The following is a 19,893-nucleotide window of genomic DNA, read 5'->3' as shown; positions in this document are numbered from 1 at the left end:
CGTTAATTACTGGTCACAGTGTCAATATTTACTCCATTGCATCCAACTGCACTGTTTATACCACGCGGTCATTGTTATAAGTTGTACATGAGGGACCTCCCTGGTGGTCCAGTGGTTAAGACTCTGCCTTTCAATTCAGGAGGTGTGGGTTCCATCCCTGGTCCGGGAGCTAAGATTCCACACGCCTCGAGGCCAAAACACCAAAACACAAAACAGAAGCAATATTGTAACACATTCAATAAAGGCTTTAAAAGTGATCCACGTCAAAAAAAATTCTTAAAAAAAAATTATAGACCAAAAAAAAAGCCTTTGCACTGAAATCAGATAGGTTCCAGGGAAATCTAATCTCTTCTAAAGAAAAGTTTCAGCAACAATCAGATCCGCAAACACGCGCGCGCGCCCACACACACACACACACACACACAGCATGAACCTCAATTAGAAGACTCCCTATGTCCTTTTGCTTTATTTGCTTGTTTACACATGGCATCAATTTATGAACAGTTGTTTCAGCTTCCAGGCTTGGGAAAAGCATCAATAAGTTGAAGGCAGTGGACAGCAGCTCTTCTGAGCCAGTGTGAAGCAAAAATTACGGACGGCTCATGGCGGGGGCTGTGTTGTCCAGTCAGAGCTGAGACTTCTACCTCAGGCTCAGAACTAGACCTACAGGAAACAAGGCTGGCATGCTTTTAGCGCCAGAGCCTCCTCTCTGCAGCCTTTTCCCTCACAGTCCACCTGCTTTCCTCAGTTACTTCTCCTCTGTACTTTCCCCTCTTCCCTTATCTGACATGCTCTGATGAAAGGAGCTGAAGAACTCATTCACGCGAAGGTGTAAATGATATACATACATCTATATTCTTTTACAGATTCTTTTTCCCTTATAGGTTATTACAAAATATTGAATACATGTTCAGTTCAGTCGCTCACTTGTGTCCGACTCTTTGCGACCCCATGAATCGCAGCACGCCAGGCCTCCCTGTCCATCACCAACTCCCAGAGTTCACTCAGACGCATGTCCATCGAGTCGGTGATGCCATCCAGCCATCTCATCCTCTCTGTCGTCCCCTTCTCCTCCTGCCCCCAGTCCCTCCCAGCATCAGAGTCTTTTCCAGTGAGTCAACTCTTCTCATGAGGGGGCCAAAGTACTGGAGGTTCAGCTTTAGCATCATTCCTTCCAAAGAAATCCCAGGGTTGATCTCCTTCAGAATGGATTGGTTGGATCTCCTCGCAGTCCAAGGGACTCTCAAGAGTCTTCTCCAACCAACACCACAGTTCAAAAGCGTCAATTCTTCGGCGCTCAGCCTTCTTCACAGTCCAACTCTCACATCCATATATGACCACAGGAAAAACCATAGCCTTGACTAGACGGACCTTTGTTGGCAAAGTAATGTCTCTGCTTTTCAGTATGCTGTCTAGGTTGGTCATAACTTTCCTTCCAAGGAGTAGGCGTCTTCTAATTCTAATTGAGCACATGTAGTAGGTCCTTGTTGGTTATCTCCTTTATGTTTAGTAGTGTGTGTTTGTTCATCACAACCTCCTAGTTTATCCCTCCCTCCACTTTCCCTTTGGTAATCATTAGTTTGTTTTCTATGTCTGTGAATTTATTTGTTTTACAAATAAGTTCATTAGTATCTTTTTTTTTTTTTAGATTCCACATATAACCAACACAGTATGATAGTTGTCTTTCTCTGTCTGGCTTACTTCACTTAGGATGATTATCTGAAATGGACATTACTATTTTCATTTTTCAGAAGAGGAGAAAGCGAAGGTCGATAGACATAAGCTAAATAGCCCAAGTTCAAATAGGTAGGAAACAGTAGAGCCGGGATTCCTTCTGATTCTGAAGATCTTGATTTTCCCTGTAGCCTCCTTCTTCACAGGTGTAAGACAGAGTAACCCACTGAGGTATGAGCTCGTAATTCCCAGTGTGACGTGTGCACTTACATGTATAACTTCCCAAGTTAGACGTGAACATTCACAGTAAGCGCTGCGTGATTTTCTTGAGTGTTTTGGAGAGCCTCTCCTGATAGTCATTTCTTTTTTCTTTTTCCTGTATAATACATAAATGATAAAAAAAAATGGTGTAGATTGTCATTAATTTTAGCCTTACTTGTAAGAGAATTTTCTCTTCCTTATTCATGATATTCATTTCTTAAAAGAAATGTTTACTGAGCAGAGGCCGAGGGCCAGATGCTCCTGTTGGACGGAAACAGAAGTAAAGCCCAACAGCCCTGCCTTTGAGGAGCTGACTTTCCAGCAGGAGATGGAGAAGAAGTACGACAAGGAAAACGCAGACTATGTCAGGAAACGCTGTTCCTGAAATGAAGCAGAGGGAGAGCATGGAATGCCAGGGTCCAGGCTGCAGTGTTAACTCCTCTGCTCAGAGGAGGTGTCACCAAGGTGTCTGAGGGGGAGCTGGAGGTGAGGGAGCGATGCAGGGTGGCTCTCTGGAGAAGGCTCATTCCCGGGGTGGGGGACGCAAGGACAAAGTTTCTGAGACGGAGTGTGTCACAAAGATAAATGAGTTTTATGAAAAGTACCAGTCTGATAAGTTGCTTGTGTATTGTAAATACAAAAAAAAAAAAAAGTGAAAAAAAATCTTTAAATGTACGTCCTACAATGGAACCAGGATCAGTGGTTGCCCCTGGAGAGGGAGTGGGCACTGCTGGGAGGGTGGGGGAGCCTGCTGGGCTGTGGGTTTCTGTGTGGACCCAGGTGGGGATTAAATGCTTGCAGTCATTTGCTGTCCACCTGCAATTTGGGTTCTTCACTCCATGCAGTTATACCTCCATTTTTTTCAACTTATTTTTTATACTTTTTTGTATTTATTTAGCTTTACAACGTCTTGAGAGTCCCTTGGATAGCAAGGGGATCAAAGCAGTCAATCCTAAAGGAAATCAACCCTGAATATGCATTGGAAGAACTGGTGCTGAAGCTCCAATACTTTGGCCACCTGATGAGAAAAACCAACTCACTGGAAAAGACTCTGATGCTGGGAAAGATTGAGGGCCAGAGGAGAAGGGGGGCGGGCATACAGGATGAGATGGTTGGATGGCATCACTGACTGAATGGACTTGAGTTTGAGCAAACTCCGGGGGGGTGGTCCAGGACAGGGAAACCTGGCGTGCTGCAGTCCATGGGGTTGCAAAGGGTGGGACACGACTGAGCTACTGAACAACAGTAATGTTGTGTTAGTCTCTGCTCTACAGTGAAGTGAACCAGCTCTGTGTGTACATATATCCCCTCCTTATCCCACCCCGTAGGTCACCACAGAGCAGAGCTGAGCTCCTGGTGCTATAGAGCAGCTTCCCACTAGCTATCTGTTTTACACATGGTCGTGCATATATGCGGGTCTCAGTCTCCCAATTTATCCCTCCTCCTCCCCACCCCATGTCCACACATCCATTCTTCTGTCTGCATCTCTATTCCTGAGCGTAAACAGGCTCACTGATGCATTTTTTCTAGATTCCACACGTATGTGTTAATGTCCAATGTTTGTTTTTCTTTCTGACTTACTTCACTCTATATGACAGACTCAAAACTCATACATTCTCTCAATATTTTAAAATTTGAAAGCAGACAGAGGTCCTCGTTTTTTACTCCAGTCTCTGAAGTTACTTTTGTACAAGGTGCATAACATCAGGATCTTTAATGCACATTGGAGGATTTCTCCTCTGTCATCCCTGCTCCAGAACCACTCAGAAAAGGGACAGCTTCACAAGAACAGGGCTCAGGTCCTTGCTCTACCACTTGGGGAGACTGGATGATTTTCTCTGGAACTGAATTTCTAAGCTATAAATCAGGGCTGGGGGGTAGCATCCACTTTACTGGGGGGTTTGGGGAGACCAACTGCTGCAGGGAGAAGTCAGTTCTGACTCCCTTTTGGAACTGTCTCTTGACTTGCTTTCCCCATTGCTTTTGTTATTATAATCTTACCTAAACGCCTGCCTCAAAGAAGCCTACCCCTCTGCGTGTTAAACTCAAGTGCTTTTGTTCAGAACCCTGTCCAACTGAGGATGGCAGGAAGGAAGAAATTAACACATCCTCCTGCCTGAGGCTTGCCATTCTAGGAGATATTTGCAAGACTAATCAACTCGTTTCCTTTGTTTCCTCACCTTCCCCCATCTCTGATCCATGAAAGACCCCGGCGTCCAGACTCTGACAAGATGGTTCTTTATTCGGTTTTCTGAATGAGGTCGTATTCCTTGCCTCAACACCTCCTCTCTCGGATTCACTGGCCTGTCAGTGCGGTGAGCAGATAGACATAAGATATCGTCTGGGAAATTTCTCCTTGAAAGTAAGACCCAAGACATCAAGTAAGATCATAAGCTGGGGTGTAGCCAGTTCTTGCTGGGAAGTGCCTGCAGGGACTCTGTGGGGTTGCTCCTGCCTGGGCTTTGCGGCTGTTTGCTTTCTGCTGTCTCCCTCAGCTGCATATATTACAATTATTTTGCTGTTGTTGTTGTTTAGTCACTGTCCGACTCTTTGCGACACCATAGACTGTAGCATGCCAGGCTCCCCTGTCCTTCAACATCTCCCAGAGTTTGCTCAAACTCATGTCCATTGAGTTGGTGGTGCCATCCAACTATCTATCTCATCCTCTGCCGCCCTCTTCTCCTCCTGCCCTCAGTCTTTCCCAACATCAGGGTCTTTTCCAATAAGTCAGCTTTTTGAATCAGGTGTCCAAAGTATTGGAGCTTCAGCTTCAATCCTTCTAATCCTTCTAATGAATATTCAGGGTTGATCTCCTTTAGGATTGACTGGTTTGATCTCCTTGCTGTCCAAAGAGTCTCAAGAGTCTTCTCCAGCACCACAGTTCAAAAGCATCATTTTTTCAGCACCTAGCCTTCTTTATGATCCAACTTTCACATCTGTACATGACTACTGGAAAACCCATAGCTTTAACTAAATGGACCCTTGTCAGCAAGGTGATGTCTCTGCTTCTTAATACACTGTTTAAGTTTGTCATAGCTTTTCTTCCAAGAAGCAAGCATCTTTTAATATCATGACTACAGCCACCGTCTGCAGTGATTTTGGAGCCCACCCAAGGAAATTCAATCTGCCATTGTTTCCATTTCTTCCCCCATTTATTTGCCATGAAGCGATGGTACCGGATGCCGTGATCTTAGTTTTTTTAATGTTGAGTTTTAAGCCAGCTTTTTAGGTGGGAACTTAGCTCCCAGACCAGGAATTGAACCTAAACTGCCTACAATGAAAGGTGAAGACTTAACCACGAGACCGCCAGGGAAGTCCCTTAATTGTTATTTTAAAACTAAAGAACAAATCAAGAAAATCATGATTCTTGCACGAGAATTATGGGAAGTAATTTTGGGGACTAAAGGGAAGAAGTGTAGAAACTGTATCTATCCGAGGAGTTAAATACATTAAGGACTCCAAAGAATGGGTATCATTCAACCAAACACTGAGTGAATTGAGTTGGACATATTTAGCTCTCAAGCTCCGTGTCCTTCTACATTATTACTGTTGCACCTTTCAGGACAGTTTCAGCTGCTGGGAAGAAAGGGGGTGATGATCACCTACAAGAATGCTGTCCTGATCCATTCATTCACAAAAGCACTGATCAGACACTTTTACTGTGACTTCGGTCTATTCAGAGCACTGCACTTTACCCTGGAAAAAGTTCCAGGGCCGAGGAAGCCACGATTTCCCTATTAATTCCAAAACTGAGAAAAATAGATGGAGATGAAGGTTAAATATCTTGGTCTTTAAATGACTACAATTAATGGTACCATTTCCAAAACACACCTATTAAAAAGGCAGGTTTATAGGAGGGAGACACACACTTATAAAGTAGTTGATAAACAGAACGTCCGTTTATGCTATTATATATTTATAAAATGAGTCCCGACCTGCTGTGGAGAGACAAGTAATTGGAGAGGACTTCCCTCCTGTTGGAGCCCAGCGCAAGCTGTAACAGCAACCCAGCATTTAGAGCCTCTTGACGCACCCCGGGAACATGTTGTAAAGTGCATTTTTCTGATTTATTTAATAAAAGCAATTCTTGCTCATTATTCCTCTTATTATCATTGGTAACAATAATAACAAGGTGTTTGAACATGTTGCTTTTTCTCGGGGATTGGCCGGAAGGGCAGGTTTCTTACTCATCTAATGGTGAACCAACTGGTGTGAGCCTGGGACGGGGAAGATGCTGCCGGAAGGGCAGTGGGCGGTGGGGGTGGGAAGCATGCAACCATCTGTGTTGTTATTCGGCATTACGTGCTGAGATGGTCCTGTTGGTTCCTTGGTCACTGTCTGGAGGCTATCAAACATCACGTGAGGAACAGGCTCCAAAACTGTCTGTGGTCTTGGCTTTGGAAACCAGTCCTTGGTATCATGGAGACAGGAGCCCAGGTGTGTTCTGTGGTGGCCTTCTTCATTAGACCCTTGAAGAGATGGGTTAACAGAAACCGCCACAACATATAAAGAAGATTGCTGTTGCTTCTTTAGTCACGAAGTCATGCCTGACTCTTGTGGCCCCATGGACTGTAGCCCACCAGGCTCCTCTGTACATGGAATTTTCTGGGCAAGAATACTAGAATGGGTTGCCATTTCCTTCTCCAGGGGATCTTCCCAACCCAGAGATCAAATCTGGGTCTCCTTTGGCAGGCAGAGTCTTTACCACTGTGTCACCTGGGAAGCCCCCATAGAGGAGACTGTTACTGTTGTTCAGTCACTAAATCATGTCCGACTCTCTGCAACCCCATGGACTGCAGCACGCCAGGCTTCCCTGTCCTTCTCTATCTCCCAGAGCTTGCTCAAACTCATGCCCGTTGTGTCAATGATGCCATCCAACCATCTCATCCTCTGTTGCCCCCTTCTCCTGCAGTCCTCAATCTTTCCCAGCATCAGAGTCTTTTCCAGTGAGTCAGCTCTTCACATCAGCTGGTCAAAGTATTGGAGCTTGAGCTTTAGCTTCAGCACCAGTCCTTCCAATCAATATTCAGTGTTGATTTCCTTTAGAATTGACTGGTTTGATGTGCAAATGACTCAAGAGTCTTCTCCAGCACCACAGTTCAAAAGCATCAATTCTTTGGTGCTCAGCCTGCTTTATGGTCCAACTCTCACATCTGTACCTGACTACTGGAAAAACCATAACTTTGACTAGATGGACCTTAATCAGCAAAGTGATGTCTCTGCTTTTTAATACACTGTCTAGGTTTGTCACAGCTTTCCTTCCAAGGAGTGAGTGTCTTTTAATTTCTTAAAAAGATAAATTTCTTTAAAAGATAAAGATGATGGAGCCTCTTACTTTGGATACTGTTACCTGAAATACAAGGGTGGCAAAAACCATCAGATGCTGAAGCCAACTTCGTCCTTGTAGGAGCAGGGGGTGGAGATGTTCTCCTTGGTGTAAACTTAACGATTAGCAGTTTCATCAGGTGCTAGAGGCTGGGCTCACGCACCTGCAATCTCGCCTGGACCAGGTATCTCGACTTCCTGTCAACCATAGATGCGGCTCTCCAGGCCTGCAAAGCAACTGGACACCAGGAAAGCAGGCTCGGCACTGACTGGGGTTTAAAGTTTGCTCTTTCATTTCCTAGAAGTGGAAACTTTGAGAAGTGGCTCTAATATTCTGAGCCAAATTTTCCTCATCTGGAAACCATAAACCCTAACACCAAGCCTGTAGGTCCATGATGTGACTGGTACAAACTCTGTTAAAAACCCAGAAGGCACTACACTTAATTAAAGGAAGTCATTCAATGGCTAAGTCAAAGAACTCTCTTGATAAATGTCAGTTTGCACTTGAAAACACATGGGTTATTTTCAAATCTCTTTTGATATTGATTTCTAACATCATTCCACAGTGACCAGAGGTCAGACTCTGTATGATTTCAGTCTCTTTAGACCATGAAATTTTTGCACCTTGTTTCATGTCCCTGGATATGCTCTAGTGTCTTCAGATTTATACTCTCTGGGAACTTGAATTTGTATCCTGTTGTTGTGTGAAGATTATATAAATCTCGATATTGAATTGGTTCGTGCTGCTTTTCAAGTCTGCTGTACCCTTCTACTTCTCTATTCATTCTATTTTTGAGAATTTGATATATCAAAACTCCAACTAAAACTTCCGACTCATTGGAAAAGACCCTGATGCTGGGAAAGATTGAGGGCCAGAGGATGAGGTGATTGGCTGGCATCACCGACTCAATGGACATGAGTTTGAGTAAGCTCCAGGAGACAGTGAAGGACAGGGAAGCCTGGTGTGCTGCAGTTCATGGGGTTGCAAAGAGTCAGACATGACTTAGTGTCTGAACAACAACAACAGAGTAATAGTAATATATTGTGGAACTGTATGTAACTTTGTTCTGTATTTTTTAAGTCTCATTTAACTGTTATCATACTTTCATAATTAAAAAAATAAAAAAGAAAGAGAATGAATAATTAAAGGAAGCCATTTCTATGTCACCCTCCTACATCCCTGTTTCCACTCTTATCACAGTCCAGCCCACATGGGGCTGTGGCTCCCAGGCTCCTGTCTGCTGCTGAAAGTCTCCTTTCCATATTTTGGTAAAGGTCAGAATAAGGATAGAAAATCAGAACATGTTCATTTATTTCCTCCCAAGGGACTGAAAGCTCAGTAATCAAAACATTGCTTCACTGGTGTTTAACAACTGCTCCGTGGGCAGATGTACACAGAGACACTGAGGTTTGCAGGAGTAATGGGAACTGCTGAAGTTCATGTAATAAGCCAGAGCTGTTATCCAGGGAGTCCCGGGATTGTCTGTTTTCCTCTTACGGCTCTTTTCACTCCTACTGTGTTCAGAAACAAGGAAAATCCTTTTTGCAGGATGAGGAAAATGAACTGGAACCAGTGTTGATTAAGCTGAGCTCCTTACAAGGCACTTTCACAAAACTATCTCCTGAATTTTGTGCAATAGTTGTTACTGCTAACAGTCACAAATGAAACTGAAATTCTGTGATGCTACCGAATCTATCCAGCGTCATCGTCCCCAAATGAGCAGAACTCAGGTGGGTGTGACCCCAAACACCCATTCCCCAATTACACTTATTATTCTTGAGCATGCACCGTGAAAACCATACCAGCATTTTTTGGAAAGGATGCTTTCCCACCTTCACATCCCTCACAGCCGGCCCCTGCATCTTTTCTCCCAGCCCACCCACTTTCTATTTCTCAGATCCTTGCTCCACTGTGAAGCCTGTCTTGATCAGTACCTTTCTTTTGGATCCAAGGAATCCTGACTCTTCACCTCCTCTACCTGCTCCTGACACTCATCTGAGAGCATGAGATGCGAGGCGCGCACTGGTAGATTTCTGTTTTATCACGTGATGTTAAAACCATAATCCCCTATGAAGGATAACCTGAGGTTCATCAGCCTTGAAGCTTGTGTGGTTCGGGAGTCCTCTCTAGGAAAGGAAAACAATGACAGAGCCTTAGAAGAAGCTCGTGTAAGTGGGAAGGCACTAAATTTCCTGCTCCACAGCGTCTTTGCAGTCCACCCCCAAGGAAGATACAGTTCCCTCTGGCCACCCTTTGAGGAGTCTACCTTGAACCAAAGGCTGAGTTTGGAGGCTTAGCCCACTAAACATTCACAACACAGTCAAGAAAGTATGACATTTCGACTTTATAATTCAACTCTTCTCATTCATTGTTATCCATTCAAGCCCAAGTTTCTTAACCTCAAGGGTACAGCTTGCTATTTCTTGGTGGGACCATCCATCAGACCCAACACTATCCTGAGTTCATAAATAATCTATGAATAAGTGGATATTTGAACAGACAAATGAATAGACTCGTTGAATATATAGCAGAAAATTTAATGATTATAGTAATTACTATTATTGAGTGTCTGTTATGATCCGGTGGGAAATATGATCTCAGATTTATAGCTGAGAAAATCGAGGTTCTTATGTGGTAAGTTGCTTCCCCAAGGTCAGACAGGAAGTGGGAGAACCAGATCCAGTTAGCCCTAAAGCTCAGTTCTTTGTACCACGTGCTACAGCTCAGAAGTCAGAACTAGGATGCTTCAGTCATGGGAACCATCTGCCCTGGCTGGTACCTGCTCATCCTGTCTGCCTCATCTGTCAGTGAGGAGGTGACGAGAGACCCTTTCCTGCTTTTACTCACTTTTTCCTGCCTCCCCTGTACCCACAGTTCCTTGGACGTGCTTGGCCCACGCAACATGCAAGTCACATGAACTTAAACAGTGGGCAAAATTCTCTTAGTGGGTCTGCGGTACAAAGTAGAAATCAGTAAACAGTGAGCATGCCGAGGAGACCGGGGTGCTGAGGACTAAACTTGGGAACCAGCGCCTGAGCCGCAGGAGAGGGGAGGAGATGAGCAAGAACCTCTGGGGCTTTTGCCTGGTGCCCCAGACGGCTCTGCAGATAAAGCCAGCAGAAAGATGTTCTTTGCGGTCTCTTTGGACCAAACAGACTCTGTGATCATAGGGGAATGTGAGGGTGCATGCCAGATTCCCACCAAGCACTGAGAAGAAGGAGATCTCTCTTGGGCAATTTTTATGGGATGAAAATGTGGTGGTGCTTTTAAGAGGTTTCAAGAGCCGGAGGCAAAAGATGCTCTGATAACTTTGGAATGAGATGCTCAAAAGCTCTCACCTCCATTATCTCATTGAAGTCTCTCTTATCCTTTAGGGCTGGAAGGGAGGCAGTCCTAGTCATTCCCATTTCAGAGAGGGGAACTTGGAAGCCCAAGATGGGAAAGCCCAGAAGTTCACTGTGTTTATTCTATGTTTGGCTCGGCATGGGATGGCCCCGGATATTAGAAGCTTCTAGAAGACAAGACAAACTAGAGTCTTTCCTTTTCATTAGAGTCTAGTTCAATCTAGCATTCTGGTATTTGTTGTTATTTAGTCACTCAGTCATGTCTGACTCTTTCGAGACCCCCATGGACTGCAGCCCGCCAGGCTCCTCTGTCCGTGGGATTTCCCAGGCAAGAATACTGGAGTGGGTTGCCATTTCCTTCTTTAGGGGATCTTCCCAATCTAGGGATTGAACCTGCATCTCCTGCATTGGCAGGCTAAATCTTTACCACTGAGCCGCCTGGGAAACCACATTATAGTATAGTTCAATCTATTTTAAAATGCTGAAGTTTTATTTTATTTAAAAATGGGAACTTCTCTGGCAGGCCAGTGGTTAAGACTCCATGCTTCCTCTGCAGGGGGCAGGGGTTCAATCCCTGGTCAGGAAACTAAGATCCCCCATGTCTAGTGGGACAGCAAAGAGTAGGAAAAAAGAGCAATGTTGTCTGATGCTGGGAAAGATGGTTATAATGAGGATGGTGACAGTGATGGTGATGCTGATAACGGCCATCACCTGAACTCATTCAGAAATCAGCGCACCAAGAACATCGGGGTAGCTGGCCTGCTCCTGGGTCCCTGTGTGAGACCCAGAGACCTGGCAGAGTCCTCCCAGACTGGTGACAAACAACTTTTGACATGAGCTGCAAAAAAACATAAGTGGAGAGGGGCAAGGAAACTGCAATTACCCAGCTCTGTTGTGCATAGCCAGGTCTATCGTCTATGGTTCTGCAACTCAAGATATTTTTTAGATTTTTGTTTGAAGATTCATGGCCTGAAGCTCTGCAGTCACTTTGTGACCGTGAGGGGGAAATCCTAAGGGCAAAAATCAACATGCTTAGGATGGCAGAGAGGGCTTCCTTGGTGGCTCAGACTGTAAAGAATTCATCTGCCAATGCAGGAGACCCTGGTTTGACCCCTGGGTCAGAAAGATCCCCTGGAGAAAGAAATGGCACCCCACTCCAGTATTCTTGCTTGAAGAATCCCATGGACAGAGGAGCCTGGCAGGCTACAGTCCATGGGGTCACAAAGAGCTGGACACAACTGAGTTTGCATGCACACATACACACCCCCCCACACACACACACACACAAGGTGGTACAGCAGAAAGATGGAAAGAAGCTGGCTCTCTGATGCTACTGGGCCGTCAGACTGTCCAACCACAGAAACAGGCTCAGGACTCCTCACCGTGTGGTGATAAATGTCGTCTTTACTTAAGCCCCTTGAGTCAAGGTCTCCATCCATGCTGTACTAAGTATTTCAACCAGTACACCACCTGTGCAGAGAAAGAGCTCCATGACAAAGCAGACAATGAAGCCAAGGAGTGTGAGAGAAGAAAAAACAAAGGGGAGGCCAGTGGTTACAGAGTTAGAGAGAGAAAGTGAGCAGTGAGACAGGAAGAGCATCACTGGGGGTGGGAGAGAATCAGAGCCTGTGTCCCGCAAGTCCACGGGATGGAAGGGTCCAGAAGAAGTAACACAGGAGTGGACTGAAATCAATGACAGTGGAAGAAGGCAGAAAGCAATGGGAAGAGTGGGGTGGGTGGGGGGAATCACTCTTTGCCAGTTGACTATCTGTACAATGGACAGCTGCCCCACAGAAGCCAGGATGACCTGGGTGTCCAGGACTCAGGAAACTCTCATCCTCAGGACGAGAAAGAAGTGTCATCGTGCAGATATGAACTCCCCACGCCCAGGGCCTCTGGGGCAGAGGCTCTGCAGAATGCTGCCCATTGTCAGACCAGGAGCCCAGACACCTGGTCCCGACCTATCTTCTGTAGACAGAAAACGCAACACAGAGCTGCGTTTATCGCCTGTAACTCCTGGGAAGTCACTTTGTTGCTTTCTTGCTTCCAGTGCCGGCAGCTCCCCAGGCCCCTCCTCCCTCCCACTTTCTTCCTTCCTCCTTCCATGCTTCCTGTCTTTGATCACAGGGTTCCCTCTACCCGGGTGTCCTTCCTCCTCATCTAATCTCTACTTGTTTAAGTTTCTCTTCCTGTCCTTCAAGGCTGCCACCTCCTCCGGGAAGCCCTCCAGGAAGTCCTCCCCAGTTCTCCCATGTGAAAGTTATCCCGGGCGCTTAGGTACCCCCATTTCACCTGTCTTGAAACTTTGTTCTTCAAAAGCTCGAGGGGGATGTGTCTGGGGGCATCCGTGGTCTCCTGGGAGACAAAAGCACAGACCCAGAAAGTAATCGTCCTGCACAAGTAAACGCAGGACCTACACACAGTCTGCCCCAAGGGTGAGCAGAATGTGGGTGACCCATCCCCTCTGCTCACCTTCAAAGTCGCCCCTCCCTCTTGCCTTCTCAGATGACCTCCAGGGCAGACGACCTTGGCAAAGAGCATGTACACCACTCGCCTTCCCACCTCTGGAGGGTAGGTGACCTCACCGGTCCCCAGATAAAAGTCCATTTCCTTTGGGGCCACCTCTCTCCTCCTCGGCTGCCCTCTCCTGGGCTCCAGGCCCAACGCCTAGGCTCTTTCTTTCTCCTTATCGCCCTCCGCCTTTATCTGGCATTGTTTCTTTCTCTGTCTGCCCACCTCTTTCAGACGCTGTCCTTGTCCTTCCCCACCCCTCCTCCTTACTCCCTCAGCCTTGTGGACTGGAAGGATCTTCCTAAGAAGCAGCTTGGCTTCCAGCGCACAAGGGGAGCTGGTATGAAGACCCAAAGGACAGGGGGCTTTGGGATCTGAAACTAACCAGCAGTAACTTACACCGTGTTTACCAGACCTGACTGGACCTTGGAACAAAGTCATGGGCAGGGTCCCAGAAGCCGGGGCCAGAGATGCACACTGCGGCCTCGCTAGCATCTTAGATGGTGACCCGAACAGTTTTGATTGCACACCCTGACCAGTTTTTAGAATTGAGCAGTGGTTAAACTGACACAACGTTCTGAAGTGACTATACTCCAATAAAGATTAATTTAGAAAATTGAGCAGCGGCCTCAGTCTAAGTACTCAGTTCATTCATTCAGACGTGTCTCTTTGCGACTCCATGGACCACAGCACACCAGGCTTCCCTGTGCATCACCAACACCCAGAGCTTGCTCAAACTCATGTCCATCAAGTTGGTGATGCCATCCAACCATCCCATCCTCTGTCGTCCCCTTTGCTTCCTGCCTTCAACCTTTCCCACCATCAGGGTCTTTTCCAATGAGTCAGTTCTTTGCATCAGGTGGCCAAAGGATTGAAGTTTTCGCTTCAGCATCAGTCCCAATGAACATTCAGGACTGATTTCCTTTAGGATGGACTGGTTGGATCTCCTTGCAGTCCAAGGGACTCTCAAGAGTCTTCTCCAACACCACAGTTCAAAAGCATCCATTCTTCAGTGCTCAGCTTTCTTTATAGTCCAGCTCTCACATCCATACATGACCACTGGAAAAACCATAGCTTTGACTAGACGGGCCTTTGTTGGCAAAGTAATGTCTCCACTTTTTAATATGCTGTCTAGGTTTGTCATAGCTTTTCTTCCAAGGAGCAACCATCTTTTAATTTCATGGTTGCAGTCACCATCTACGGTGATTTTGGAGCCCAAGAAAATAAAGTCTGTCACTGTTTCTGCTGCTTCCCCATCTATTTGCCATGAAGAGATGGGACCGGATGCCATGATCTTAGTTTTTTGATTTGTTGAGTTTTAAGCCAGCTTTTTCACTCTACTCTTTTGTCTTCATAAGAGGCTCTTAAGTTCCTCTTCGCTTTCTGCCATAAAGGGGTGTCATCCGCATATCTGAGGTGATTGATATTTCTCCCAGCAATCTTGATTCCAGCTGGTGCTTCATCCAGCTTGGCATTTCACATGATGCACTCTGCATGTAAGTTGAACAAGCAGGGTGACAATATACAGCCTTGACGTACTCCTTTCCCTATTTGGAACCAGTGTATCTACCTACTTCTATATAGTTCTAATACTTTGGCCACCTGATGTGAAGAGCCAACTCATTGGAAAAGACTGATGCTAGGAAAGACTGAAGGCGGGAGGAAAAGGAGACAACAAAGGATGAGATGGTTGGATGGCATCACCGACTCAATGGACATGAGTTTGAGCAAATTCTGGGAAATAGTGAAGGACAGGGAAAACCAGCGTGCTGCAGTCCATGGGGTTTCAAAGAACTGGATAAGACTCAGTGATTAAATAATTTTTCCCTTGTTGTTAACATCTTCCATAGTAGTGGAATTTATGAACTAATACTGATTTCGTTATGATTATTTTAAAGCCCCTGCTTTACTGTGTTTTGTTTTGTTGGGTTTTTGGTCACACCATGTGTGGCATTCAGCAACTTAGTTCCCTGACCAGGGATTGAACCCACACCCCATGCAGTGGAAGTTCAGAGTCCTAACCACTGGACTGCCATAGACCACAATGATGTTTTTTGAAATAAATAGAAGCTTATTATTTTTCTTCCTAACCCCATGCCTCTGGCATACCCCCTGTGTCTGGTAGCCCTAGTGGTGACCGTTGGTTTGGGAGGTCCCCTTGCTCATCAGATAGCTCAGAAATGAGGCGAAGAGGGGACACCAGGTGAAGGGAGGTCAAGAGTGTGAATGCTGAGCAGATATGCAGAGATGGAGTGACTGGCAGCACCAAGGATCAGTCCAGAAAGCATCTTGGAAGCTGGGTTTAGCTGGGGAGGTCAGAGACTGCTAGAGAGAAGGGTGTGGCTTTTCCAGGGTGGAGAGCAGCCCCGGTGCAGACCCCAGGGGAGGCAGGAGCAGAGCAGAGGGGGTGGCAGTGAGGGAGAACCTGGTTTGCGTGAGGAGCATGGCCGGGCAAGTGACACAGAGCTGGTCTGAGTCAGGGCAGTGGGTGGTGGACTCCAGGCCCGGGTCCTGGGTACTCTTCTGCTCTAAGAGCCTGTCTGCGCTCTTTTGAGCCCAAGGTTCTGTCTCTTCTGCTGAACTCTGTGTCCCGTGCTGTGTTGTGCTGTGCTTAGTCTCTTCAGTTGTGTCCAACTCTTTGTGACCTCATGGGCTCTAGCCCCCTGCCCCCACCCCACTCCCGCCCCAGGCTCCTCTTCATGGGATTTCCCAGGCAAGAATACTGGAGTGGGTTGCCATTTCCTCCTCCAGGGATCTTCCCAACCCAGGGATCGAACCAGCATCTCTTGCATTGGCAGGCAGTTCTTTACCACTGCACCCTGTGGGAAGCCCCTGTGTGTACTGGTTCCCTGTTAAAACAGCAGGGTTTTCCTTGACCCTTGGGAGTCCATGTACTGGGTTGGCCAAAATGTTTGTTCTGGTTTCCTATAACAGCTTACAGAAGAACAAGTTTTGACCAGCCCAATATCTGGAGGACAGCCACGATCTTGGAGAAGAAAATTGTAGCAAGACCCCCTACTCCCCTCTTCAGGCCATGAGATAAGAGCTGTCTGGGGAAATCAAGTCCTTTCTGGCGCGTGTACACAGAATGCACCCACGACATACCCGTACTCACCCACTCACTGCCGGCTTCTGTCCACATTCTGATCCCCAGGTTTTCCGTGACTTTCCGGAGGAGGTCCAGAAGCAGAGCCCCTGGGGTCCCCTCCATCTGGACAGACACGAGCCCGTGGACTTGTGCCCAGCGGCTGAGCGCCCTGGCCATCACATAGGCCTGGGGTGTAGAAACGGGTACAAACCAAGATCACAGATAGGTAGGGACGTAAGGGTGACCGATGCGGCGCCGAAACAATGTCATCACCTGTGCGCATCCCTGGAGGTGGGACTGGGTCCCTTCCCTCTGCATGTCCGTGTCCAGCTCAGGGCCTGGTGCACAGTCCGTGTGTCAGACAATTTGTCCATCCAAACGTGCTTACAGTCATTTATTGTAGAACCAGGAAAGGTCTGGGGACCCTGAGCCTTGGGTCCTGCTATTCCTTTCATGGTACCAAGTTACCAAATTGCTTCTGGACCTTGATGTGGCTGCATTTTGGTTCTGCCAGCCACCTTGCTCCTCCACCCCAAGTACACCCACACCCGTCCCTCTGCTGGTTCACCTGGGCTAAAGAGCACTTGTGGCTCACAGAGAGCTGTGGCCACAAGGCCATTGAACATCCGGGCTGGTTAGCTTCAACCAGGCTCAGCCCTGGCTCCAGGCAGCCTCCTTGGAGAAGGGAAGGTGCACTTGGGGACAGACAGCAGTGCTCAAACCCTTAACACTCAGTGGGGCCACAGTGCCTGGAGGATAAAAATCCAAAGTCGTTAGGGTCAAGTTAGTCCTCCATCATTTTTCTGGAGCCTTCTGTCTCTCCGTTACCAACTTCTGCACTCTCACTCTAATCCTGACTCTACTCACCCAGCTCCCCAGACATCCATGGCTCAGTCACGTTTAATATTTGCCATTCCTTATACGGGGCTTCCCTGGTTGGCTCAGATAGTAAAGACTCTGGCTGCAATGCAGGAGACGCAGGCTCAATCCCTGGGGTGGGAAGATCCCCTGGAGAAAGAAAGGAATACCCACTCCAGTATTCTTGCCTGGAGAATTCCAAATGGACAGAAGGGCCTGGCCGGCTACAGTCCATGGGGTTGCAAAGAGTCAGGCACGACTGAGTGACTAACACTTTCATTCCTTATACGTATCCTTTGTCCACCGGTACAAACAGAGGATATGTCTGATCAATGTTTATAACTGCTTCTACTGTGGAAGGGTCTCCCTGCAGCAGGCCAGGAGGATTCTGATTTTGGGAGCAGTTCTGTCAGACAGGGCTTGGGGCACCACCTCCCCACCGTCTACCTCATCCCTCCTCAGAATTTCTCCAGAGAAGCACCCAGTGGCCCCCAGAAAGTCACGGAGCCCAGAGGCGCAGCACAGCTGGTCCCCAGCAGCAACCTTTTCCAGTGTCTATCCTTCATGGCATCCCTCCCCCATTTCCTCTCTGCCTCCCCCAACCACACACGCCGCTGGGATCCTCCGACAGAAGGCCCCAGGCTGCTGCTCCTCCTCTGGACTCCTGAGTGCTGGCGACCTTCGCCCCAGTGCAGCCATGACCCTTGGGCTTGGAACCAGAATCATCTAATTCATCTTCCTCTTACCCATCAAAGGTGGGCGGAGCGCGTGGGCTTCTAGGAAGCCCCCAGACTGCCCAGTAATCCATGCGACACTCAGCCAAGAGCAAGGAAGTAGCATGGGACAAAGTGCTCCCTGCTTTCCTGAGAAGGGCCAAGCTCATGCCCGTGGACCACACAGGTTTCCGCCCATCACCCCTCATCAAAGTCCTGCAGGATCTCCACCATCCTAAGGAAGAATGGCTCCAGTGACATAAAATCATGAAGGATGTCAAGCTTCCCCAAGGCTCAGTGGGAAAGAATCCACTTGCCAAGCAGGAAATGCGGGTTCGATCCCTGAGTTTGGAAGACTCCCTGGAGAAGGAAGTGGCAACCCACTCCAGTATTCTTGCCTGGGAAATCCCATGAACACATGAGCCTGGGGCGGGGCTACAGTCCATGGGGTCGCAGAGTTGGACACCACCGATCACAGTACACATGTGAGGGATCTCAGACCCATTCTGTCCGGTTTGGGAGCACTGGTGGTTCTTTTCCTGCAGCTGACTTTCCCGAATCTATTGAATATTAAAAGCCACGCACCGTCTGGACAGGGCTGGAGGGAAACTGGCTCCTTATGGAGAGCTGGCCACGAGCAAGTCTGAGCGGTTGTTCTCCAAGAAATCTTTTAAAAATCACAGGAATCGCCGGAGAGTCTGAGTGCTGTGTGTGCGCATTATCTTCTCCGCTTTGAAAACCAACCCAGAGTCATAAATTAGCAACACTGGGAGGGGTCTTGAGACCACTGCCTGAGTCCCGCTCTGTGTGAGGAAGCCGGAACCCACAGGGAGGTAGGGCCTGCCTAGCGGGACAGCCCGTCTCCTCCTCCTTCTCTTTAAAACTTTGACTCATACGCCCTTTTACCCAGAAACCAACCCACTCGCCCAGCTCCCCTCACCCAACAGCAACTTTGCTCCACGCTCTGATTTCTGCTCAGCTGCTATTTTTATGCACCTGCTGGGTGTGTCCTTTGTGTGTGTGTCATTATGTACATTTTAATGACTTATTTCTCCTATTAACCTATAAGCTAGAAAACTACTGATTCATTTGGGTTTCTTCGTGTAAACTACATGCTAACGCCTCATCGCCTAGTAACACCCGACTAACGGCCCCCAGCACCCATCCTGAGGGTCTCTGGCTCCCACCAGATCCTGACCCTGCTACTTTCCAGCCACAGGGCTCAGTTCGTCTGGAGGTGGCACCAAGGGGAGGCTTTAGTCCTCACAATTGCCAAGGGCGTTTGTGTGCTCAGTTGCTAAGTCACGTCTGATTATTTTGCGACCCCATGGACTGTAGCCTTCCAGGCTCCTCCGTCCATGGGATTTCCCAGGCAGGAGTACTGGAGTGGGTTGCCTTTTCCTCCTCCAGGGAATCTTCCCCACCCAAGAATCGAACCTGCATCTCTTATGTCTCCTGCGTTGTCAGGCAGACTCTATCACACACCCAAACACACGAGGTATAAAGTGAAAACAATGTATTTTGAAACTCAGCTTCAGGACTAGTCTCCCAGTACCCCTGCATCTGTAAATTAAAATGATTAAACTTCAGCAGCTACTGCAGCTCCCTCATTCTCAGTTTCCATCATCTGTAAAAGGGAGGAAACGATATCCACTAAGGTCTTTGCATAAGTTCAGTAAGATAATCCATGTAAAGCACTCAGCACTTGGAAACCTTTAGTATGTGTGCACGCACGTACTCACTGGGGTTAGGGGTCCAGTGACCAGCAAAACCTGGTCCCCATCCTCAAATGCTCACAGAGGCAGAGAGAAGGCAGACAGGAGATTCAGTGAGGGCTGTGTGGGACTTCCCTGGTGGTCCAGTGGTTAGGACACCTCGCTTCCAATGTAAGGCTCGTGGTTTGGCCCCTGGTCAGGGAACTGAGATCTCACATGCCATGTGGGGCAGCCAAAAAATTTTAAATGGTGACGGTGTGATGAAATGGATGGAATAACAGAGGGTGAAAGGAACAGTGTTAATCGCGGGCAGGGGGATAATACCTCCAACTGTGGAAGGTGGTCTGGGGAGATTTCACAGAGGAGAAGAGAAAATGCCTAAGCAAGGACATGGAGCATGAAT

General features: G+C 47.5%; 1 long non-coding RNA gene across 1 annotated transcript; it reads right to left on the bottom strand.

Moving 5' to 3' along the window:
- Positions 1-451: 451 nt before the first annotated feature.
- Positions 452-18,607, bottom strand: LOC132659637 (uncharacterized). Its single transcript, XR_009600297.1, has 2 exons — positions 16,232-18,607; positions 452-2,050 (listed from the first exon to the last, which is right to left on the bottom strand). It is a non-coding gene; the product is annotated as an uncharacterized LOC132659637 (long non-coding RNA).
- Between the last annotated feature and the right edge of the window lie 1,286 nt (positions 18,608-19,893).

Source organism: Ovis aries, chromosome 3, assembly GCF_016772045.2.
Source record: "Ovis aries strain OAR_USU_Benz2616 breed Rambouillet chromosome 3, ARS-UI_Ramb_v3.0, whole genome shotgun sequence".
NCBI lineage: Eukaryota > Metazoa > Chordata > Mammalia > Artiodactyla > Bovidae > Ovis > Ovis aries.
The sequence above is the reverse complement of the archived record's forward strand: the minus strand, read 5'-3'. Positions and strand labels throughout refer to the sequence as shown.